This window comes from Cetorhinus maximus, unplaced genomic scaffold (assembly GCF_964194155.1).
Source record: "Cetorhinus maximus unplaced genomic scaffold, sCetMax3.hap1.1 HAP1_SCAFFOLD_2081, whole genome shotgun sequence".
Taxonomy (NCBI): Eukaryota; Metazoa; Chordata; class Chondrichthyes; order Lamniformes; family Cetorhinidae; genus Cetorhinus; species Cetorhinus maximus.
The window spans coordinates 26,014-46,005 of NW_027598021.1; the positions used below are offsets into that span (position 1 = coordinate 26,014).

At 52.4% G+C, this 19,992-nt stretch overlaps 17 non-coding genes across 17 annotated transcripts; 6 read left to right on the plus strand and 11 right to left on the minus strand.

Annotated features, from left to right (window-relative positions):
- The first annotated feature begins 209 nt into the window (after nt 1–209).
- On the plus strand, nt 210–282 carry trnam-cau (transfer RNA methionine (anticodon CAU)). Its single transcript has one exon. It is a non-coding gene; the product is annotated as a tRNA-Met (tRNA).
- Nucleotides 283–488: 206 nt separating this feature from the next.
- On the minus strand, nt 489–561 carry trnaa-ugc (transfer RNA alanine (anticodon UGC)). Its single transcript has one exon. It is a non-coding gene; the product is annotated as a tRNA-Ala (tRNA).
- A 3,000-nt stretch (nt 562–3,561) lies between these two features.
- Nucleotides 3,562–3,634, plus strand: trnam-cau (transfer RNA methionine (anticodon CAU)). The gene has a single exon. It is a non-coding gene; the product is annotated as a tRNA-Met (tRNA).
- A 206-nt stretch (nt 3,635–3,840) lies between these two features.
- On the minus strand, nt 3,841–3,913 carry trnaa-ugc (transfer RNA alanine (anticodon UGC)). Its single transcript has one exon. It is a non-coding gene; the product is annotated as a tRNA-Ala (tRNA).
- A 1,600-nt stretch (nt 3,914–5,513) lies between these two features.
- On the minus strand, nt 5,514–5,586 carry trnaa-ugc (transfer RNA alanine (anticodon UGC)). Its single transcript has one exon. It is a non-coding gene; the product is annotated as a tRNA-Ala (tRNA).
- A 1,601-nt stretch (nt 5,587–7,187) lies between these two features.
- trnaa-ugc (transfer RNA alanine (anticodon UGC)) lies at nt 7,188–7,260 on the minus strand. The gene has a single exon. It is a non-coding gene; the product is annotated as a tRNA-Ala (tRNA).
- A 1,328-nt stretch (nt 7,261–8,588) lies between these two features.
- trnam-cau (transfer RNA methionine (anticodon CAU)) lies at nt 8,589–8,661 on the plus strand. The gene has a single exon. It is a non-coding gene; the product is annotated as a tRNA-Met (tRNA).
- Nucleotides 8,662–8,867: 206 nt separating this feature from the next.
- trnaa-ugc (transfer RNA alanine (anticodon UGC)) lies at nt 8,868–8,940 on the minus strand. The gene has a single exon. It is a non-coding gene; the product is annotated as a tRNA-Ala (tRNA).
- Nucleotides 8,941–10,266: 1,326 nt separating this feature from the next.
- On the plus strand, nt 10,267–10,339 carry trnam-cau (transfer RNA methionine (anticodon CAU)). The gene has a single exon. It is a non-coding gene; the product is annotated as a tRNA-Met (tRNA).
- Nucleotides 10,340–10,545: 206 nt separating this feature from the next.
- Nucleotides 10,546–10,618, minus strand: trnaa-ugc (transfer RNA alanine (anticodon UGC)). Its single transcript has one exon. It is a non-coding gene; the product is annotated as a tRNA-Ala (tRNA).
- A 1,599-nt stretch (nt 10,619–12,217) lies between these two features.
- trnaa-agc (transfer RNA alanine (anticodon AGC)) lies at nt 12,218–12,290 on the minus strand. Its single transcript has one exon. It is a non-coding gene; the product is annotated as a tRNA-Ala (tRNA).
- A 1,328-nt stretch (nt 12,291–13,618) lies between these two features.
- On the plus strand, nt 13,619–13,691 carry trnam-cau (transfer RNA methionine (anticodon CAU)). Its single transcript has one exon. It is a non-coding gene; the product is annotated as a tRNA-Met (tRNA).
- A 206-nt stretch (nt 13,692–13,897) lies between these two features.
- Nucleotides 13,898–13,970, minus strand: trnaa-ugc (transfer RNA alanine (anticodon UGC)). Its single transcript has one exon. It is a non-coding gene; the product is annotated as a tRNA-Ala (tRNA).
- Nucleotides 13,971–15,570: 1,600 nt separating this feature from the next.
- On the minus strand, nt 15,571–15,643 carry trnaa-agc (transfer RNA alanine (anticodon AGC)). Its single transcript has one exon. It is a non-coding gene; the product is annotated as a tRNA-Ala (tRNA).
- A 1,328-nt stretch (nt 15,644–16,971) lies between these two features.
- Nucleotides 16,972–17,044, plus strand: trnam-cau (transfer RNA methionine (anticodon CAU)). Its single transcript has one exon. It is a non-coding gene; the product is annotated as a tRNA-Met (tRNA).
- Nucleotides 17,045–17,250: 206 nt separating this feature from the next.
- trnaa-ugc (transfer RNA alanine (anticodon UGC)) lies at nt 17,251–17,323 on the minus strand. Its single transcript has one exon. It is a non-coding gene; the product is annotated as a tRNA-Ala (tRNA).
- Nucleotides 17,324–18,923: 1,600 nt separating this feature from the next.
- Nucleotides 18,924–18,996, minus strand: trnaa-agc (transfer RNA alanine (anticodon AGC)). The gene has a single exon. It is a non-coding gene; the product is annotated as a tRNA-Ala (tRNA).
- Nucleotides 18,997–19,992: the final 996 nt, after the last annotated feature.

Genomic DNA, 19,992 nt, shown 5'->3' on the forward strand with positions numbered 1-19,992 from the left:
GTGGCAGCACATGGCAGCACTCTGGACATTTGTGAACTGTGGGCTCAGCGACACAACTGCTCTGCCTGATGCTTTGTCCCCAGGTAAAATGCAAACCGGAGAAGGTGGCCATCCGTCTCACTGCCACACACATGCAAAGTGAGCGTTCTGCTATTTGATCTAATTCCCCCACGCAGGCTTGAGCCCAGCTGACGAGGGTTTTGCAGTGTGCCTTCTTAGCGCAGTAGGCAGCGTGTCAGTCTCATAATCTGAAGGTCCTGAGTTCAATCCTCAGAGAGGGCAATGTGCTTGGTGTCTTCTTTTCTTGCATTCAGATCAGATTTACAACTCTGCTGCTGGCAACATCAAGACACCTTGCTTTCCGCTGCGCTCACAAAACTTTTGGCCTCGCTCTGTAGCAGCACATGGAGGTTCTGCAGATTTGTGAACTGTGGGCTCAACAAAGAAACTGCCGCCTCTCAAGCCTTTGCCCTAGGAGGACGCCAAAGTGGAGAATGTGGGCATCGATCCCACTACCTCTCGCATGCAAAGCGAGTGCTCTACCATTTGAGCTAATTCCCCCACACAGTCAGGTGCTTTGCTCACGCTTGCTGCCCAGGATCTCCTCAGCACTTGTCTCCAAGACGATCCTGGGCCAGCAGAGCAATTCTGCATAGGGTCGGCCTGTGGCCTGAGCACAGCCATATTCGCTCCAATCAGCATGTATGAACAGCAGCAGATTACAGAACCAGCAGGATGCTAAACCACAGTGGCAATGAAAGAAACAGTGAAGAGCCGAGCTTGAAGATTCCAAGCAAGTCGAGCAGAAACTAGCAGTCGCCACAAGTGTGAGGGAGCAGCCGAGAGCCCTGTCTCAGTGATAGAAGTCTTCTTTTGCTTTCAGCTCAGTGCTCCGTGATTGGACGCATTGCTGCTCAAAGGTGCCCCCTGCTGCTCTTCAGGTGCAACTGCAGAAGACTCACCGCCGTGTACGGGCTGTTTTCAGACGGGGAAAGATGGCTCATGTGCCATGACGGCAACATGTTATGCTGTAATCTAGGTAGCAAGTTAAGAATTCTGCTTTCAGCTAAGCGTTGCTTACCACACGTTTGTTCGAAAACCACACACGCACACACACGCACCGTTTATTCGCCATTCGAGCAGTGGCCTAAGGATGACTTTGATATGTTCTCCTCTCCAGTCCTCCGCTCTATCAACTGAGCAATCGAGGCGAAGCATTGAAGCCCACAGTCTTTGCTGTTTGTTGGCCATGCACCTTTAGACGTCGAGGGCTTCACCTGCCTCTTCATGCCACACACTCGGGCACTGCGAGCCACCTGCTTTCTCTGCTGGTTGGGCCTGTGGTGTCACGGCATACGTGACTGACTACGGATCGGAGGCTGACGTCTCGTACTCATGTCTAGCTCGAGGGTTTCTGCAAGCATTGCATTGTGGCCTGATGTACCTTGTTCTCTGGCCTAATTGGTTCTGCTATCTGCCAAGCGTCACAGCATGCCTTCTTAGCGCATTCGGCAACGTGTCACTCTCATCATCCGAAGGTCTTGAGTTGAATCCGCACACAGGCCAGAGAGCTTTGCACATTCTTTGCATGCACTCACCTCACATTTCCATCGCCGCTGCCGGCAAAAATCGAGACATCTTGCTTTGCTGCAGCACCCCATTCGTTTGGCCTCTCTGTGTGGCAGCACATGGCAGCACTCTGGACATTTGTGAACTGTGGGCTCAGCGACACAACTGCTCTGCCTGAAGCTTTGTCCCCAGGTAAAATGTAAACGGGACAAGGTGGCCATCCATCTCACTGCCACACACATGCAAAGTGAGCGTTCTGCTATTTGATCTAATTCCCCCACGCAGGCTGGAGCCCAGCTGACGAGGGCCTTGCAGTGTTCCATCTTAGTGCAGTAGGCAGTGTGTCAGTCTCATAATCTGAAGGTCCTGAGTTCAATCCTCAGAGAGGGCTCGGTGCATTCTTTTCTTGCATTCAGATCAGATTTCCAACTCTGCTGCTGGCAAAAATCAAGACACCTTGCTTGCCGCAGCGCTCGCAAAACATTTGGCCTCGCTCTGCAGCAGCACATGGAGGTTCTGCAGATTTGTGAACTGTGGGCTCGACAAAAAAACTGCTGCGTCTCAAGCCTTTCCCTGAGGGGAACGCCAAAGTGGAGAATGTGGGCATCGATCCCACTACCTCTCGCAAGCTAAGCGAGCTCTCTACCATTTGAGCTAATTCCCCCGCACAGTCAGGTGCTTTGCTCACACTTGCTGCCCAGGATCTTATCAGCACCTGTCTCCAAGACGATCCTGGGCCAGCAGAGCAATTCTGCATGGGGTCGGCCTGTGGCCTGAGCACAGCCATACTTCGCTCCAATCAGCATGTACGAACAGCAGCAGCTTACAACACCAGCAGGATGCTAAACCACAGTGGCAATGAAAGAAACAGTGAAGAGCCCGAGCTTGAAGATTCCAAGCAAGTCGAGCAGAAACTAGCAGTCGCCACAAGTGTGAGGGAGCAGCCGAGAGCCCTGTCTCAGTGATAGAAGTCTTCTTTTGCTTTCAGCTCAGTGCTCCGTGATTGGACGCATTGCTGCTCAAAGGTGCACCCTGCTGCTCATCAGGTGCAACTGCAGAAGTCTCACCGCCGTGTACGGGCTGTTTTCAGACGGGGAAAGATGGCTCCTGGGCCATGAAGGCAACATGGTAAGCTGTAATCTAGGTAGCAAGTTAAGAATTCTGCTTTCAGCTAAGCGTTGCTTACCACACGCTTGTTCGAAAACCACACACGCACACACACGCACCGTTTATTCGCCATTCGAGCATTGACCTAAGGATGACTTTGATACGTTCTCCTCTCCAATCCTCCGCTCTATCAACTGAGCAATCGAGGCGAAGCATTGAAGCCCACAGTCTTTGCTGTTTGTTGGCCATGCACCTTCAGACGTCGAGGGCTTCACCTGCCTCTTCATGCCACACACTGGCGCACTGCGAGCCAACTGCTTTCTCTGCCGGTTGGGCCTGTGGTGTCACGGCAAACGTGACTGGCTACGGATCGGAGGCTGACGTCTCGTACTCATGTCTAGCTCGAAGGTTTCTGCAAACAATGCATTGTGGCCTGATGTACCTTGTACTCTTGCCTAATTGGTTATGCTATCTGCCAATCGTCACAGCATGCCTTCTTAGCGCAGTCGGCAACGTGTCACTCTCATCGTCCGAAGGTCTTGAGTTGAATCCGCACACAGGCCAGAGAGCTTTGCACATTCTTTGCATGCACTCACCTCACATTTCCATCGCCGCTGCCGGCAAAAATCGAGACATCTTGCTTTGCTGCCGCACCCCATTCATTTGGCCTCTCTGTGTGGCAGCACATGGCAGCACTCTGGACATTTGTGAACTGTGGGCTCAGCGACACAACTGCTCTGCCTGATGCTTTGTCCCCAGGTAAAATGCAAACCGGACAAGGTGGCCATCCGTCTCACTGCCACACACATGCAAAGTGAGCGTTCTGCTATTTGATCTAATTCCCCCACGCAGGCTTGAGCCCAGCCGACGAGGGTTTTGCAGTGTGCCTTCTTAGCGCAGTAGGCAGCGCGTCAGTCTCATAATCTGAAGGTCCTGAGTTCAATCCTCAGAGAGGGCAACGTGCTTGGTGTCTTCTTTTCTTGCATTCAGATCAGATTTACAACTCTGCCGCTGGCAACATCAAGACAACTTGCTTTCCGCTGCGCTCACAAAACTTTTGGCCTCGCTCTGTAGCAGCACATGGAGGTTCTGCAGATTTGTGAACTGTGGGCTCAACAAAGAAACTGCCGCCTCTCAAGCCTTTGCCCTAGGAGGACGCCAAAGTGGAGAATGTGGGCATCGATCCCACTACCTCTCGCATGCAAAGCGAGCGCTCTACCATTTGAGCTAATTCCCCCACACAGTCAGGTGCTTTGCTCACGCTTGCTGCCCAGGATCTCCTCAGCACTTGTCTCCAAGACGATCCTGGGCCAGCAGAGCAATTCTGCATAGGGTCGGCCTGTGGCCTGAGCACAGCCATATTCGCTCCAATCAGCATGTATGAACAGCAGCAGATTACAGAACCAGCAGGATGCTAAACCACAGTGGCAATGAAAGAAACAGTGAAGAGCCCGAGCTTGAAGATTCCAAGCAAGTCGAGCAGAAACTAGCAGTCGCCACAAGTGTGAGGGAGCAGCCGAGAGCCCTGTCTCAGTGATAGAAGTCTTCTTTTGCTTTCAGCTCAGTGCTCCGTGATTGGACGCATTGCTGCTCAAAGGTGCCCCCTGCTGCTCTTCAGGTGCAACTGCAGAAGACTCACCGCCGTGTACGGGCTGTTTTCAGACGGGGAAAGATGGCTCCTGTGCCATGACGGCAACATGTTATGCTGTAATCTAGGTAGCAAGTTAAGAATTCTGCTTTCAGCTAAGCGTTGCTTACCACACGCTTGTTCGAAAACCACACACGCACACACACGCACCGTTTATTCGCCATTCGAGCATTGACCTAAGGATGACTTTGATACGTTCTCCTCTCCAATCCTCCGCTCTATCAACTGAGCAATCGAGGCGAAGCATTGAAGCCCACAGTCTTTGCTGTTTGTTGGCCATGCACCTTCAGACGTCAAGGGCTTCACCTGCCTCTTCATGCCACACACTGGCGCACTGCGAGCCACCTGCTTTCTCTGCCGGTTGGGCCTGTGGTGTCACGGCAAACGTGACTGGATACGGATCGGAGGCTGACGTCTCGTACTCATGTCTAGCTCGAAGGTTTCTGCAAACAATGCATTGTGGCCTGATGTACCTTGTTCTCTGGCCTAATTGGTTCTGCTATCTGCCAAGCGTCACAGCATGCCTTCTTAGCGCATTCGGCAGCATGTCACTCTCATCATCCGAAGGTCTTGAGTTGAATCCGTACAGAGGCCAGAGTGCTTTGCACATTCTTTGCATGCACTCACCTCACATTTCCATCGCCGCTGCCGGCAAAAATCGAGACATCTTGCTTTGCTGCCGCACCCCATTCATTTGGCCTCTCTGTGTGGCAGCACATGGCAGCACTCTGGACATTTGTGAACTGTGGGCTCAGCGACACAACTGCTCTGTCTGAAGCTTTGTCCCCAGGTAAAATGCAAACTGGACAAGGTGGCCATCCATCTCACTGCCACACACATGCAAAGTGAGCGTTCTGCTATTTGATCTAATTCCCCCACGCAGGCTGGAGCCCAGCTGACGAGGGCCTTGCAGTGTTCCATCTTAGTGCAGTAGGCAGTGTGTCAGTCTCATAATCTGAAGGACCTGAGTTCAATCCTCAGAGAGGGCTCGGTGCATTCTTTTCTTGCATTCAGATCAGATTTCCAACTCTGCTGCTGGCAAAAATCAAGACACCTTGCTTTCCGCTGCGCTCGCAAAACATTTGGCCTCGCTCTGCAGCAGCACATGGAGGTTCTGCAGATTTGTGAACTGTGGGCTCAACAAAAAAACTGCTGCCTCTCAAGCCTTTGCCCTAGGAGGACGCCAAAGTGGAGAATGTGGGCATCGATCCCACTACCTCTCGCATGCAAAGCGAGCGCTCTACCATTTGAGCTAATTCCCCCACACAGTCAGGTGCTTTGCTCACACTTGCTGCCCAGGATCTTATCAGCACCTGTCTCCAAGACGATCCTGGGCCAGCAGAGCAATTCTGCATAGGGTCGGCCTGTGGCCTGAGCACAGCCATACTTCGCTCCAATCAGCATGTACGAACAGCAGCAGCTTACAACACCAGCAGGATGCTAAACCACAGTGGCAATGAAAGAAACAGTGAAGAGCCCGAGCTTGAAGATTCCAAGCAAGTCGAGCAGAAACTAGCAGTCGCCACAAGTGTGAGGGAGCAGCCGAGAGCCCTGTCTCAGTGATAGAAGTCTTCTTTTGCTTTCAGCTCAGTGCTCCGTGATTGGACGCATTGCTGCTCAAAGGTGCACCCTGCTGCTCTTCAGGTGCAACTGCAGAAGTCTCACCGCCGTGTACGGGCTGTTTTCAGACGGGGAAAGATGGCTCCTGGGCCATGAAGGCAACATGGTAAGCTGTAATCTAGGTAGCAAGTTAAGAATTCTGCTTTCAGCTAAGCGTTGCTTACCACACGCTTGTTCGAAAACCACACACGCACACACACGCACCGTTTATTCGCCATTCGAGCATTGACCTAAGGATGACTTTGATACGTACTCCTCTCCAATCCTCCGCTCTATCAACTGAGCAATCGAGGCGAAGCATTGAAGCCCACAGTCTTTGCTGTTTGTTGGCCATGCACCTTCAGATGTCAAGGGCTTCACCTGCCTCTTCATGCCACACATTGGCGCACTGCGAGCCACCTGCTTTCTCTGCCGGTTGGGCCTGTGGTGTCACGGCAAACGTGACTGGATACGGATCGGAGGCTGACGTCTCGTACTCATGTCTAGCTCGAAGGTTTCTGCAAACAATGCATTGTGGCCTGATGTACCTTGTACTCTTGCCTAATTGGTTATGCTATCTGCCAAGCGTCACAGCATGCCTTCTTAGCGCAGTCGGCAACGTGTCACTCTCATCATCCGAAGGTCTTGAGTTGAATCCGCACACAGGCCCGAGAGGTTTGCACATTCTTTGCATGCACTCACCTCACATTTCCATCGCCGCTGCCGGCAAAAATCGAGACATCTTGCTTTGCTGCCGCACCCCATTCATTTGGCCTCTCTGTGTGGCAGCACATGGCAGCACTCTGGACATTTGTGAACTGTGGGCTCAGCGACACAACTGCTCTGCCTGAAGCTTTGTCCCCAGGTAAAATGCAAACTGGACAAGGTGGCCATCCATCTCACTGCCACACACATGCAAAGTGAGCGTTCTGCTATTTGATCTAATTCCCCCACGCAGGCTAGAGCCCAGCTGACGAGGGTCTTGCAGTGTTCCATCTTAGTGCAGTAGGCAGTGTGTCAGTCTCATAATCTGAAGGTCCTGAGTTCAATCCTCAGAGAGGGCTCGCTGCATTCTTTTCTTGCATTCAGATCAGATTTCCAACTCTGCTGCTGGCAAAAATCAAGACACCTTGCTTGCCGCAGCGCTCGCAAAACATTTGGCCTCGCTCTGCAGCAGCACATGGAGGTTCTGCAGATTTGTGAACTGTGGGCTCAACAAAGAAACTGCTGCCTCTCAAGCCTTTGCCCTAGGAGGACGCCAAAGTGGAAAATGTGGGCATCGATCCCACTACCTCTCGCATGCAAAGCGAGCGCTCTACCATTTGAGCTAATTCCCCCACACAGTCAGGTGCTTTGCTCACACTTGCTGCCCAGGATCTTATCAGCACCTGTCTCCAAGACGATCCTGGGCCAGCAGAGCAATTCTGCATGGGGTCGGCCTGCGGCCTGAGCACAGCCATACTTCGCTCCAATCAGCATGTACGAACAGCAGCAGCTTACAGCACCAGCAGGATGCTAAACCACAGTGGCAATGAAAGAAACAGTGAAGAGCCCGAGCTTGAAGATTCCAAGCAAGTCGAGCAGAAACTAGCAGTCGCCACAAGTGTGAGGGAGCAGCCGAGAGCCCTGTCTCAGTGATAGAAGTCTTCTTTTGCTTTCAGCTCAGTGCTCCGTGATTGGACGCATTGCTGCTCAAAGGTGCCCCCTGCTGCTCATCAGGTGCAACTGCAGAAGTCTCACCGCCGTGTACGGGCTGTTTTCAGACGGGGAAAGATGGCTCCTGGGCCATGAAGGCAACATGGTAAGCTGTAATCTAGGTAGCAAGTTAAGAATTCTGCTTTCAGCTAAGCGTTGCTTACCACACGCTTGTTCGAAAACCACACACGCACACACACGCACCGTTTATTCGCCATTCGAGCATTGACCTAAGGATGACTTTGATACGTTCTCCTCTCCAATCCTCCGCTCTATCAACTGAGCAATCGAGGCGAAGCATTGAAGCCCACAGTCTTTGCTGTTTGTTGGCCATGCACCTTCAGACGTCAAGGGCTTCACCTGCCTCTTCATGCCACACACTGGCGCACTGCGAGCCACCTGCTTTCTCTGCCGGTTGGGCCTGTGGTGTCACGGCAAACGTGACTGGCTACGGATCGGAGGCTGACGTCTCGTACTCATGTCTAGCTCGAAGGTTTCTGCAAACAATGCATTGTGGCCTGATGTACCTTGTACTCTTGCCTAATTGGTTATGCTATCTGCCAAGCGTCACAGCATGCCTTCTTAGCGCAGTCGGCAACGTGTCACTCTCATCGTCCGAAGGTCTTGAGTTGAATCCGCACACAGGCCAGAGAGCTTTGCACATTCTTTGCATGCACTCACCTCACATTTCCATCGCCGCTGCCGGCAAAAATCGAGACATCTTGCTTTGCTGCCGCACCCCATTCATTTGGCCTCTCTGTGTGGCAGCACATGGCAGCACTCTGGACATTTGTGAACTGTGGGCTCAGCGACACAACTGCTCTGCCTGATGCTTTGTCCCCAGGTAAAATGCAAACCGGACAAGGTGGCCATCCGTCTCACTGCCACACACATGCAAAGTGAGCGTTCTGCTATTTGATCTCATTCCCCCACGCAGGCTTGAGCCCAGCCGACGAGGGTTTTGCAGTGTGCCTTCTTAGCGCAGTAGGCAGCGCGTCAGTCTCATAATCTGAAGGTCCTGAGTTCAATCCTCAGAGAGGGCAACGTGCTTGGTGTCTTCTTTTCTTGCATTCAGATCAGATTTACAACTCTGCCGCTGGCAACATCAAGACAACTTGCTTTCCGCTGCGCTCACAAAACTTTTGGCCTCGCTCTGTAGCAGCACATGGAGGTTCTGCAGATTTGTGAACTGTGGGCTCAACAAAGAAACTGCCGCCTCTCAAGCCTTTGCCCTAGGAGGACGCCAAAGTGGAGAATGTGGGCATCGATCCCACTACCTCTCGCATGCAAAGCGAGCGCTCTACCATTTGAGCTAATTCCCCCACACAGTCAGGTGCTTGGCTCACGCTTGCTGCCCAGGATCTCCTCAGCACCTGTCTCCAAGACGATCCTGGGCCAGCAGAGCAATTCTGCATAGGGTCGGCCTGTGGCCTGAGCACAGCCATATTCGCTCCAATCAGCATGTATGAACAGCAGCAGATTACAGAACCAGCAGGATGCTAAACCACAGTGGCAATGAAAGAAACAGTGAAGAGCCGAGCTTGAAGATTCCAAGCAAGTCGAGCAGAAACTAGCAGTCGCCACAAGTGTGAGGGAGCAGCCGAGAGCCCTGTCTCAGTGATAGAAGTCTTCTTTTGCTTTCAGCTCAGTGCTCCGTGATTGGACGCATTGATGCTCAAAGGTGCCCCCTGCTGCTCTTCAGGTGCAACTGCAGAAGACTCACCGCCGTGTACGGGCTGTTTTCAGACGGGGAAAGATGGCTCCTGTGCCATGACGGCAACATGTTATGCTGTAATCTAGGTAGCAAGTTAAGAATTCTGCTTTCAGCTAAGCGTTGCTTACCACACGCTTGTTCGAAAACCACACACGCACACACACGCACCGTTTATTCGCCATTCGAGCATTGACCTAAGGATGACTTTGATACGTTCTCCCCTCCAATCCTCCGCTCTATCAACTGAGCAATCGAGGCGAAGCATTGAAGCCCACAGTCTTTGCTGTTTGTTGGCCATGCACCTTCAGACGTCAAGGGCTTCACCTGCCTCTTCATGCCACACACTGGCGCACTGCGAGCCACCTGCTTTCTCTGCCGGTTGGGCCTGTGGTGTCACGGCAAACGTGACTGGATACGGATCGGAGGCTGACGTCTCGTACTCATGTCTAGCTCGAAGGTTTCTGCAAACAATGCATTGTGGCCTGATGTACCTTGTTCTCTGGCCTAATTGGTTATGCTATCTGCCAAGCGTCACAGCATGCCTTCTTAGCGCATTCGGCAGCGTGTCACTCTCATCATCCGAAGGTCTTGAGTTGAATCCGTACAGAGGCCAGACTGTTTTGCACCTTCTTTGCATGCACTCACCTCACATTTCCATCGCCGCTGCCGGCAAAAATCGAGACATCTTGCTTTGCTGCCGCACCCCATTCATTTGGCCTCTCTGTGTGGCAGCACATGGCAGCACTCTGGACATTTGTGAACTGTGGGCTCAGCGACACAACTGCTCTGCCTGATGCTTTGTCCTCAGGTAAAATGCAAACCGGAGAAGGTGGCCATCCGTCTCACTGCCACACACATGCAAAGTGAGCGTTCTGCTATTTGATCTAATTCCCCCACGCAGGCTTGAGCCCAGCCGACGAGGGTTTTGCAGTGTGCCTTCTTAGCGCAGTAGGCAGCGCGTCAGTCTCATAATCTGAAGGTCCTGAGTTCAATCCTCAGAGAGGGCAACGTGCTTGGTGTCTTCTTTTCTTGCATTCAGATCAGATTTACAACTCTGCCGCTGGCAACATCAAGACAACTTGCTTTCCGCTGCGCTCACAAAACTTTTGGCCTCGCTCTGTAGCAGCACATGGAGGTTCTGCAGATTTGTGAACTGTGGGCTCAACAAAGAAACTGCCGCCTCTCAAGCCTTTGCCCTAGGAGGACGCCAAAGTGGAGAATGTGGGCATCGATCCCACTACCTCTCGCATGCAAAGCGAGCGCTCTACCATTTGAGCTAATTCCCCCACACAGTCAGGTGCTTTGCTCATGCTTGCTGCCCAGGATCTCCTCAGCACTTGTCTCCAAGACGATCCTGGGCCAGCAGAGCAATTCTGCATAGGGTCGGCCTGCGGCCTGAGCACAGCCATATTCGCTCCAATCAGCATGTATGAACAGCAGCAGATTACAGAACCAGCAGGATGCTAAACCACAGTGGCAATGAAAGAAACAGTGAAGAGCCGAGCTTGAAGATTCCAAGCAAGTCGAGCAGAAACTAGCAGTCGCCACAAGTGTGAGGGAGCAGCCGAGAGCCCTGTCTCAGTGATAGAAGTCTTCTTTTGCTTTCAGCTCAGTGCTCCGTGATTGGACGCATTGCTGCTCAAAGGTGCCCCCTGCTGCTCTTCAGGTGCAACTGCAGAAGACTCACTGCCGTGTACGGGCTGTTTTCAGACGGGGAAAGATGGCTCCTGTGCCATGACGGCAACATGTTATGCTGTAATCTAGGTAGCAAGTTAAGAATTCTGCTTTCAGCTAAGCGTTGCTTACCACACGCTTGTTCGAAAACCACACACGCACACACACGCACCGTTTATTCGCCATTCGAGCATTGACCTAAGGATGACTTTGATACGTTCTCCTCTCCAATCCTCCGCTCTATCAACTGAGCAATCGAGGCGAAGCATTGAAGCCCACAGTCTTTGCTGTTTGTTGGCCATGCACCTTCAGACGTCAAGGGCTTCACCTGCCTCTTCATGCCACACACTGGCGCACTGCGAGCCACCTGCTTTCTCTGCCGGTTGGGCCTGTGGTGTCACGGCAAACGTGACTGGATACGGATCGGAGGCTGACGTCTCGTACTCATGTCTAGCTCGAAGGTTTCTGCAAACAATGCATTGTGGCCTGATGTACCTTGTTCTCTGGCCTAATTGGTTCTGCTATCTGCCAAGCGTCACAGCATGCCTTCTTAGCGCATTCGGCAGCGTGTCACTCTCATCATCCGAAGGTCTTGAGTTGAATCCGTACAGAGGCCAGAGTGTTTTGCACCTTCTTTGCATGCACTCACCTCACATTTCCATCGCCGCTGCCGGCAAAAATCGAGACATCTTGCTTTGCTGCCGCACCCCATTCATTTGGCCTCTCTGTGTGGCAGCACATGGCAGCACTCTGGACATTTGTGAACTGTGGGCTCAGCGACACAACTGCTCTGCCTGAAGCTTTGTCCCCAGGTAAAATGCAAACTGGACAAGGTGGCCATCCATCTCACTGCCACACACATGCAAAGTGAGCGTTCTGCTATTTGATCTAATTCCCCCACGCAGGCTGGAGCCCAGCTGACGAGGGTCTTGCAGTGTTCCATCTTAGTGCAGTAGGCAGTGTGTCAGTCTCATAATCTGAAGGTCCTGAGTTCAATCCTCAGAGAGGGCTTGGTGCATTCTTTTCTTGCATTCAGATCAGATTTCCAACTCTGCTGCTGGCAAAAATCAAGACACCTTGCTTGCCGCAGCGCTCGCAAAACATTTGGCCTCGCTCTGCAGCAGCACATGGAGGTTCTGCAGATTTGTGAACTGTGGGCTCAACAAAAAAACTGCTGCGTCTCAAGCCTTTCCCTGAGGGGAATGCCAAAGTGGAGAATGTGGGCATCGATCCCACTACCTCTCGCATGCTAAGCGAGCGCTCTACCATTTGAGCTAATTCCCCCACACTGTCGGGTGCTTTGCTCACACTTGCTGCCCAGGATCTTATCAGCACCTGTCTCCAAGACGATCCTGGGCCAGCAGAGCAATTCTGCATAGGGTCGGCCTGCGGCCTGAGCACAGCCATACTTCGCTCCAATCAGCATGTACGAACAGCAGCAGCTTACAGCACCAGCAAGATGCTAAACCACAGTGGCAATGAAAGAAACAGTGAAGAGCCCGAGCTTGAAGATTCCAAGCAAGTCGAGCAGAAACTAGCAGTCGCCACAAGTGTGAGGGAGCAGCCGAGAGCCCTGTCTCAGTGATAGAAGTCTTCTTTTGCTTTCAGCTCAGTGCTCCGTGATTGGACGCATTGCTGCTGAAAGGTGCACCCTGCTGCTCATCAGGTGCAACTGCAGAAGTCTCACCGCCGTGTACGGGCTGTTTTCAGACGGGGAAAGATGGCTCCTGGGCCATGAAGGCAACATGGTAAGCTGTAATCTAGGTAGCAAGTTAAGAATTCTGCTTTCAGCTAAGCGTTGCTTACCACACGCTTGTTCGAAAACCACACACGCACACACACGCACCGTTTATTCGCCATTCGAGCATTGACCTAAGGATGACTTTGATACGTTCTCCTCTCCAATCCTCCGCTCTATCAACTGAGCAATCGAGGCGAAGCATTGAAGCCCACAGTCTTTGCTGTTTGTTGGCCATGCACCTTCAGACGTCAAGGGCTTCACCTGCCTCTTCATGCCACACACTGGCGCACTGCGAGCCACCTGCTTTCTCTGCCGGTTGGGCCTGTGGTGTCACGGCAAACGTGACTGGCTACGGATCGGAGGCTGACGTCTCGTACTCATGTCTAGCTCGAAGGTTTCTGCAAACAATGCATTGTGGCCTGATGTACCTTGTACTCTTGCCTAATTGGTTATGCTATCTGCCAAGCGTCACAGCATGCCTTCTTAGCGCAGTCGGCAACGTGTCACTCTCATCGTCCGAAGGTCTTGAGTTGAATCCGCACACAGGCCAGAGAGCTTTGCACATTCTTTGCATGCACTCACCTCACATTTCCATCGCCGCTGCCGGCAAAAATCGAGACATCTTGCTTTGCTGCCGCACCCCATTCATTTGGCCTCTCTGTGTGGCAGCACATGGCAGCACTCTGGACATTTGTGAACTGTGGGCTCAGCGACACAACTGCTCTGCCTGATGCTTTGTCCCCAGGTAAAATGCAAACCGGAGAAGGTGGCCATCCGTCTCACTGCCACACACATGCAAAGTGAGCGTTCTGCTATTTGATCTCATTCCCCCACGCAGGCTTGAGCCCAGCCGACGAGGGTTTTGCAGTGTGCCTTCTTAGCGCAGTAGGCAGCGCGTCAGTCTCATAATCTGAAGGTCCTGAGTTCAATCCTCAGAGAGGGCAATGTGCTTGGTGTCTTCTTTTCTTGCATTCAGATCAGATTTACAACTCTGCTGCTGGCAACATCAAGACACCTTGCTTTCCGCTGCGCTCACAAAACTTTTGGCCTCGCTCTGTAGCAGCACATGGAGGTTCTGCAGATTTGTGAACTGTGGGCTCAACAAACAAACTGCCGCCTCTCAAGCCTTTGCCCTAGGAGGACGCCAAAGTGGAGAATGTGGGCATCGATCCCACTACCTCTCGCATGCAAAGCGAGCGCTCTACCATTTGAGCTAATTCCCCCACACAGTCAGGTTCTTGGCTCACGCTTGCTGCCCAGGATCTCCTCAGCACTTGTCTCCAAGACGATCCTGGGCCAGCAGAGCAATTCTGCATAGGGTCGGCCTGTGGCCTGAGCACAGCCATATTCGCTCCAATCAGCATGTATGAACAGCAGCAGATTACAGAACCAGCAGGATGCTAAACCACAGTGGCAATGAAAGAAACAGTGAAGAGCCCGAGCTTGAAGATTCCAAGCAAGTCGAGCAGAAACTAGCAGTCGCCACAAGTGTGAGGGAGCAGCCGAGAGCCCTGTCTCAGTGCTAGAAGTCTTCTTTTGCTTTCAGCTCAGTGCTCCGTGATTGGACGCATTGCTGCTCAAAGGTGCCCCCTGCTGCTCTTCAGGTGCAACTGCAGAAGACTCACCGCCGTGTACGGGCTGTTTTCAGACGGGGAAAGATGGCTCCTGTGCCATGACGGCAACATGTTATGCTGTAATCTAGGTAGCAAGTTAAGAATTCTGCTTTCAGCTAAGCGTTGCTTACCACACGTTTGTTCGAAAACCACACACGCACACACACGCACCGTTTATTCGCCATTCGAGCAGTGACCTAAGGATGACTTTGATATGTTCTCCTCTCCAGTCCTCCGCTCTATCAACTGAGCAATCGAGGCGAAGCATTGAAGCCCACAGTCTTTGCTGTTTGTTGGCCATGCACCTTTAGACGTCGAGGGCTTCACCTGCCTCTTCATGCCACACACTCGGGCACTGCGAGCCACCTGCTTTCTCTGCTGGTTGGGCCTGTGGTGTCACGGCATACGTGACTGACTACGGATCGGAGGCTGACGTCTCGTACTCATGTCTAGCTCGAGGGTTTCTGCAAGCATTGCATTGTGGCCTGATGTACCTTGTTCTCTGGCCTAATTGGTTCTGCTATCTGCCAAGCGTCACAGCATGCCTTCTTAGCGCATTCGGCAGCGTGTCACTCTCATCATCCGAAGGTCTTGAGTTGAATCCGTACAGAGGCCAGAGTGTTTTGCACCTTCTTTGCATGCACTCACCTCACATTTCCATCGCCGCTGCCGGCAAAAATCGAGACATCTTGCTTTGCTGCCGCACCCCATTCATTTGGCCTCTCTGTGTGGCAGCACATGGCAGCACTCTGGACATTTGTGAACTGTGGGCTCAGCGACACAACTGCTCTGCCTGAAGCTTTGTCCCCAGGTAAAATGCAAACTGGACAAGGTGGCCATCCATCTCACTGCCACACACATGCAAAGTGAGCGTTCTGCTATTTGATCTAATTCCCCCACGCAGGCTGGAGCCCAGCTGACGAGGGCCTTGCAGTGTTCCATCTTAGTGCAGTAGGCAGTGTGTCAGACTCATAATCTGAAGGTCCTGAGTTCAATCCTCAGAGAGGGCTTGGTGCATTCTTTTCTTGCATTCAGATCAGATTTCCAACTCTGCTGCTGGCAAAAATCAAGACACCTTGCTTGCCGCAGCGCTCGCAAAACATTTGGCCTCGCTCTGCAGCAGCACATGGAGGTTCTGCAGATTTGTGAACTGTGGGCTCAACAAAAAAACTGCTGCGTCTCAAGCTTTTCCCTGAGGGGAACGCCAAAGTGGAGAATGTGGGCATCGATCCCACTACCTCTCGCATGCTAAGCGAGCGCTCTACCATTTGAGCTAATTCCCCCACACTGTCGGGTGCTTTGCTCACACTTGCTGCCCAGGATCTTATCAGCACCTGTCTCCAAGACGATCCTGGGCCAGCAGAGCAATTCTGCATAGGGTCGGCCTGCGGCCTGAGCACAGCCATACTTCGCTCCAATCAGCATGTACGAACAGCAGCAGCTTACAGCACCAGCAAGATGCTAAACCACAGTGGCAATGAAAGAAACAGTGAAGAGCCCGAGCTTGAAGATTCCAAGCAAGTCGAGCAGAAACTAGCAGTCGCCACAAGTGTGAGGGAGCAGCCGAGAGCCCTGTCTCAGTGATAGAAGTCTTCTTTTGCTTTCAGCTCAGTGCTCCGTGATTGGACGCATTGCTGCTGAAAGGTGCACCCTGCTGCTCATCAGGTGCAACTGCAGAAGTCTCACCGCCGTGTACGGGCTGTTTTCAGACGGGGAAAGATGGCTCCTGGGCCATGAAGGCAACATGGTAAGCTGTAATCTAGGTAGCAAGTTAAGAATTCTGCTTTCAGCTAAGCGTTGCTTACCACACGCTTGTTCGAAAACCACACACGCACACACACGCACCGTTTATTCGCCATTCGAGCATTGACCTAAGGATGACTTTGATACGTTCTCCTCTCCAATCCTCCGCTCTATCAACTGAGCAATCGAGGCGAAGCATTGAAGCCCACAGTCTTTGCTGTTTGTTGGCCATGCACCTTCAGACGTCAAGGGCTTCACCTGCCTCTTCATGCCACACACTGGCGCACTGCGAGCCACCTGCTTTCTCTGCCGGTTGGGCCTGTGGTGTCACGGCAAACGTGACTGGCTACGGATCGGAGGCTGACGTCTCGTACTCATGTCTAGCTCGAAGGTTTCTGCAAACAATGCATTGTGGCCTGATGTACCTTGTACTCTTGCCTAATTGGTTATGCTATCTGCCAAGCGTCACAGCATGCCTTCTTAGCGCAGTCGGCAACGTGTCACTCTCATCGTCCGAAGGTCTTGAGTTGAATCCGCACACAGGCCAGAGAGCTTTGCACATTCTTTGCATGCACTCACCTCACATTTCCATCGCCGCTGCCGGCAAAAATCGAGACATCTTGCTTTGCTGCCGCACCCCATTCATTTGGCCTCTCTGTGTGGCAGCACATGGCAGCACTCTGGACATTTGTGAACTGTGGGCTCAGCGACACAACTGCTCTGCCTGATGCTTTGTCCCCAGGTAAAATGCAAACCGGAGAAGGTGGCCATCCGTCTCACTGCCACACACATGCAAAGTGAGCGTTCTGCTATTTGATCTCATTCCCCCACGCAGGCTTGAGCCCAGCCGACGAGGGTTTTGCAGTGTGCCTTCTTAGCGCAGTAGGCAGCGCGTCAGTCTCATAATCTGAAGGTCCTGAGTTCAATCCTCAGAGAGGGCAATGTGCTTGGTGTCTTCTTTTCTTGCATTCAGATCAGATTTACAACTCTGCTGCTGGCAACATCAAGACACCTTGCTTTCCGCTGCGCTCACAAAACTTTTGGCCTCGCTCTGTAGCAGCACATGGAGGTTCTGCAGATTTGTGAACTGTGGGCTCAACAAAGAAACTGCCGCCTCTCAAGCCTTTGCCCTAGGAGGACGCCAAAGTGGAGAATGTGGGCATCGATCCCACTACCTCTCGCATGCAAAGCGAGCGCTCTACCATTTGAGCTAATTCCCCCACACAGTCAGGTGCTTTGCTCACGCTTGCTGCCCAGGATCTCCTCAGCACTTGTCTCCAAGACGATCCTGGGCCAGCAGAGCAATTCTGCATAGGGTCGGCCTGTGGCCTGAGCACAGCCATATTCGCTCCAATCAGCATGTATGAACAGCAGCAGATTACAGAACCAGCAGGATGCTAAACCACAGTGGCAATGAAAGAAACAGTGAAGAGCCCGAGCTTGAAGATTCCAAGCAAGTCGAGCAGAAACTAGCAGTCGCCACAAGTGTGAGGGAGCAGCCGAGAGCCCTGTCTCAGTGATAGAAGTCTTCTTTTGCTTTCAGCTCAGTGCTCCGTGATTGGACGCATTGCTGCTCAAAGGTGCCCCCTGCTGCTCTTCAGGTGCAACTGCAGAAGACTCACCGCCGTGTACGGGCTGTTTTCAGACGGGGAAAGATGGCTCTTGTGCCATGACGGCAACATGTTATGCTGTAATCTAGGTAGCAAGTTAAGAATTCTGCTTTCAGCTAAGCGTTGCTTACCACACGTTTGTTCGAAAACCACACACGCACACACACGCACCGTTTATTCGCCATTCGAGCAGTGACCTAAGGATGACTTTGATATGTTCTCCTCTCCAGTCCTCCGCTCTATCAACTGAGCAATCGAGGCGAAGCATTGAAGCCCACAGTCTTTGCTGTTTGTTGGCCATGCACCTTTAGACGTCGAGGGCTTCACCTGCCTCTTCATGCCACACACTCGGGCACTGCGAGCCACCTGCTTTCTCTGCTGGTTGGGCCTGTGGTGTCACGGCATACGTGACTGACTACGGATCGGAGGCTGACGTCTCGTACTCATGTCTAGCTCGAGGGTTTCTGCAAGCATTGCATTGTGGCCTGATGTACCTTGTTCTCTGGCCTAATTGGTTCTGCTATCTGCCAAGCGTCACAGCATGCCTTCTTAGCGCATTCGGCAGCGTGTCACTCTCATCATCCGAAGGTCTTGAGTTGAATCCGTACAGAGGCCAGAGTGTTTTGCAACTTCTTTGCATGCATTCACCTCACATTTCCATCGCCGCTGCCGGCAAAAATCGAGACATCTTGCTTTGCTGCCGCACCCCATTCATTTGGCCTCTCTGTGTGGCAGCACATGGCAGCACTCTGGACATTTGTGAACTGTGGGCTCAGCGACACAACTGCTCTGCCTGAAGCTTTGTCCCCAGGTAAAATGCAAACTGGACAAGGTGGCCATCCATCTCACTGCCACACACATGCAAAGTGAGCGTTCTGCTATTTGATCTAATTCCCCCACGCAGGCTGGAGCCCAGCTGACGAGGGCCTTGCAGTGTTCCATCTTAGTGCAGTAGGCAGTGTGTCAGACTCATAATCTGAAGGTCCTGAGTTCAATCCTCAGAGAGGGCTCGGTGCATTCTTTTCTTGCATTCAGATCAGATTTCCAACTCTGCTGCTGGCAAAAATCAAGACACCTTGCTTGCCGCAGCGCTCGCAAAACATTTGGCCTCGCTCTGCAGCAGCACATGGAGGTTCTGCAGATTTGTGAACTGTGGGCTCAACAAAAAAACTGCTGCGTCTCAAGCTTTTCCCTGAGGGGAACGCCAAAGTGGAGAATGTGGGCATCGATCCCACTACCTCTCGCATGCTAAGCGAGCGCTCTACCATTTGAGCTAATTCCCCCACACTGTCGGGTGCTTTGCTCACACTTGCTGCCCAGGATCTTATCAGCACCTGTCTCCAAGACGATCCTGGGCCAGCAGAGCAATTCTGCATAGGGTCGGCCTGCGGCCTGAGCACAGCCATACTTCGCTCCAATCAGCATGTACGAACAGCAGCAGCTTACAGCACCAGCAAGATGCTAAACCACAGTGGCAATGAAAGAAACAGTGAAGAGCCCGAGCTTGAAGATTCCAAGCAAGTCGAGCAGAAACTAGCAGTCGCCACAAGTGTGAGGGAGCAGCCGAGAGCCCTGTCTCAGTGATAGAAGTCTTCTTTTGCTTTCAGCTCAGTGCTCCGTGATTGGACGCATTGCTGCTCAAAGGTGCACCCTGCTGCTCATCAGGTGCAACTGCAGAAGTCTCACCGCCGTGTACGGGCTGTTTTCAGACGGGGAAAGATGGCTCCTGGGCCATGAAGGCAACATGGTAAGCTGTAATCTAGGTAGCAAGTTAAGAATTCTGCTTTCAGCTAAGCGTTGCTTACCACACGCTTGTTCGAAAACCACACACGCACACACACGCACCGTTTATTCGCCATTCGAGCATTGACCTAAGGATGACTTTGATACGTTCTCCTCTCCAATCCTCCGCTCTATCAACTGAGCAATCGAGGCGAAGCATTGAAGCCCACAGTCTTTGCTGTTTGTTGGCCATGCACCTTCAGACGTCAAGGGCTTCACCTGCCTCTTCATGCCACACACTGGCGCACTGCGAGCCACCTGCTTTCTCTGCCGGTTGGGCCTGTGGTGTCACGGCAAACGTGACTGGCTACGGATCGGAGGCTGACGTCTCGTACTCATGTCTAGCTCGAAGGTTTCTGCAAACAATGCATTGTGGCCTGATGTACCTTGTACTCTTGCCTAATTGGTTATGCTATCTGCCAAGCGTCACAGCATGCCTTCTTAGCGCAGTCGGCAACGTGTCACTCTCATCGTCCGAAGGTCTTGAGTTGAATCCG